The sequence below is a fragment of the Callorhinus ursinus genome, unplaced genomic scaffold, assembly GCF_003265705.2.
Source record: "Callorhinus ursinus isolate GAN/ISIS: 27379988/994484 unplaced genomic scaffold, GSC_fseal_2.0 scaffold88, whole genome shotgun sequence".
Taxonomy (NCBI): Eukaryota; Metazoa; Chordata; class Mammalia; order Carnivora; family Otariidae; genus Callorhinus; species Callorhinus ursinus.
Window position 1 is genome coordinate 971,704 of NW_027397150.1, and position 3,489 is coordinate 975,192.

At 41.4% G+C, this 3,489-nt stretch overlaps 1 pseudogene; it reads right to left on the reverse strand.

The window, feature by feature from the left end:
- Positions 1-368: 368 nt before the first annotated feature.
- Positions 369-1,328, reverse strand: LOC112814851 (olfactory receptor 6K2-like; annotated as a pseudogene).
- Positions 1,329-3,489: the final 2,161 nt, after the last annotated feature.

The window sequence follows — 3,489 nt, forward strand, 5'->3', positions numbered from 1 at the left end:
AGATTATTTCTCAACTATATCCATTGGTGGTACCATGGAGAGAACTTAGTCTTATGAAGATGATTTTTCAATTACCATATCTCACAAACACTTTGACTACGTTAAAATTAAATGTTGACCCAGATCATTTCCACGAGATGAATTTATCCTGACTAAGCTGAGTGGCAGAAAGCTTATTTAAAAAAGTCAGATCCAACCATATGTCAGGTTGGATAAAGAGTGAAAGAAACTGTTAAATTTAGTTTTTAGTGAATTTTGTTTCTTGGTAACCTCTGGAAGACCAGTTTCCGTAAAAGGCTGATGGGAAAAGACAGATCACAGAGAGTTATGAATGAAAAGTCACCAACAACTATGTAGACTTCCAATAATTAGATCTTACTTGAGGTCCTTGGTCTTATGAAAAAAGATTTTAGCTTGACCCCAGTGTTTCTTTATAGCTTCCTTTATTTCTTTATTCCTCAGACTATAGATTATGGGGTTGAAGAAGGGGGAAAAAAACTGCGAAGGCCAGAGCCATGACTGTATCCCCAAATATGGAGTAGGTGGCAGAGAAGCAAAGGTACATGAAGGTCACACTGCCAAAGAAGGGCAGAAAGACAGTGAGGTGGGAAATGCACGTGGAAAATGCCTGTGTCCGCCTTCAGCTGGCCGGATATGTAGAATCATAGCCACAATACCAACATAGGACATGAAAATGAGCATCACGGCTGTAATAATCTCCACTGCATGGACAACATCCACTACCTGAATCATGACAGTGGCCTGTGGGTCTGTGCAGGCCAAGCGTAGCACGGGGAGGAAGTCACAGAAGATATGCTCAAGGTGCTTTGAGCCACAAAATGGCAGCGTGGAGATCCAGGCAATCTCAGGAAGGGGTGTGATAAAATCACAAACACAGCAACTGAAAGTCAGTTGGGCACACAGCCCGGGCGTCATGATAGTGGGATAATGAAGAGGGTTACAGATGGCCAGGTAGTGGTCAAAGGCCATAGCTGTCAAGAGACAAACCTCGCTGATGCCGGTGGAATGGGAGAAATACATCTGCAGGAGACAACCATTTAAGGAAATGTTCTTTTTTCACTCAGCAGGCTGGTGAGCATCTTTGGTATGGTCGATGTGGTGTACCAGATCTCCAGGACAAAAAGGGTGCTGATGAAGAAGTACATGGGAGTGTGGAGGTGAACATTCAGCTGGACCACTGAGGTGATGACCAGGTTTCCAAAGACAATGAAAGTGTAAACGAAAAGCAGTGAAACAAAACAGGTGACAGGACATTCCCAGGAATAAGAAGATGAACTCCTGAGTGGGCTTTGATTGGGGCTCTCCATTTTCTAGTTGAAAAAAGGACTTCCAAGTCCCAGTGCACTCAACCCTATAGGAGATGCCTACTATCGGTCAGAGAGTATATGTGATTACCAAACGCCAACTCTGTGTAGATCCGTGTACTGAGGATGTGGAGGAAGACAAAGGAAGAAGGAAGTAGTCCATACTCCACAGATGTTTACAACTGAAGTTATAGTATGGGAAAATCTCCAGTCAGAAAGACAATCAATATTTTAGACCAATGATTCTCTAATTTTTGCATGCTTCGGAACCATATGGAGGGCCGTTGAAACTCAGATTGCTAGTTCCTATCCTGAGAGTTTCTAATTCAGTAGATCTGGGATAAGGCCAAACAATTTGCATGCCTAACACATTTCTAGGTGATTCTAATCCTACCGGTTAGGGGGACCCCATTTTAAAACCATTGTGTTTAGACAAAGAAAGAACTAGACAAGGCAGTGAAGGTACAGCGAGGTGATATTTTTTTCCTGTATTCAGGTCTTACTGATTCCCTAACAACCTCCCCACAATGGCTTCAAAATTCTTTCCTCAAGCTCTCAGTTCCTCATCTGATTCTTGGCATATGTTTTAAATGAATATTTTCATAGCAAAAACAAACCATCACTGGTGAATTTCACCCTCTTCCTTCCCTTTCTGTCTCTAATACATCCTCTTTCTCTATCTCCATATGTATGTATAATATACATAACATGTATATGTAATAATTATTCAGACAATATTCAGAGAAGACAAATGATAGCAATTTTTACGTTATTTTTCTTTAAAAAAATGGGCTACTCTACCTTCTCCAGTTCCTTCCCTTCTCCCTCTTCTAGGAAAATGGATCTCAGATGTGTTTTGTGCCAGAAGGCTTTGGTCAAATGCCATAATTAATGGAAAATGACTATGTGAAGCCATAAATGCAGAGCTGCTCCGGTGGGATTGTGTGGGGCACTGGGATGGAGAGAGAGGCTGCAGGCTCTGTGGAACACAATATAAACAACACACCGCAGGATATGGTACTGTTAATTTATTCCCTTTTCAGAATCATTTGTTTTTTTCTCTTCACTGATTCTCTTTTTTCTGCTATCAATGTGCATAAATCTTATCTTGAGAGAAAAGTACTGAATCTACACAGACGATTTCTCTCCTTTGTACCAACATCATTTTCCCCTAATACATGAATATATATTTATTGTCTTCATTCCCTCCTCAATCCCTTTGAATCAATGATCTCTCAATGCTCCATATCTCTTTTCTTAAAGTATATCAGTGGATTTCTGATTAAAAATTCAATGGCCTCCCTCTGTCCTCATTTCCACTAACCTCCAAAGGTCAATCACCTGATCCTTGAAAATCTTTTTTTTTTTTTTTTTTTTGTCTTTTTGATGCCACACCTTCCTGGTTTCCCTCATTGGCTATTCTGTCTTCCACCTCCCAAATTTCTTTGTTCTTTGTTTCTAACTCCATATTTTTTTTACACAGAATCTTATTTATTCAAAACTTCCTCAACTCCTATTGGCCTCCTACTCTCATTAACTAATGTGACTCCAGAATGCTTTATTTTGGATCTCTCTCCTGAGCCCCGCATTTTCTTCAGAACCCTCCCACTTAGAGGTCTCACCTTGACCCGAATGTGCCGTCCCCACCTGTTACAGGCTGAATTCTGTCCTCCCAAAGTCCACATGTTGAAGTTCTAACCCCTGGTACCTCAGAATGTGACTTTTATTTGGAGAAAGGGTCTTTAAGGAGATAATTAAATCAAAGTGAGGACACGAGGATGGACCCTAATCTGATATGACTAGTGAACATCTCAGGAGAGGAAATGTGGACACAGATAGTTTCAGAGGGAGGACCCTGGGAAGACTCAGGGAGAAGGGAGTCATACAAACCACAGAGAAAAGCCTCAGAAGAAAGCAACTCTGCCCAAATGTGGAACTCAGGCTTCTAGCTTCCAGAACTGTAAGAAAATAAATTCCTGTTGTTTAAGGCGCTCAGTCTGTGATACTCGGTCCCTGCAGCCCCAGCGGGCTATCGTACCATCCTCACCCAGAGCATGCCACCAGAGTCCCTTGCTAGGTTTCTTAATTTTGTTCATCTAGATACCAACGTTGCTCGTTTTATATCCATTGTGCCCTCATTTCTCAAACCCAATTAAACATCAAG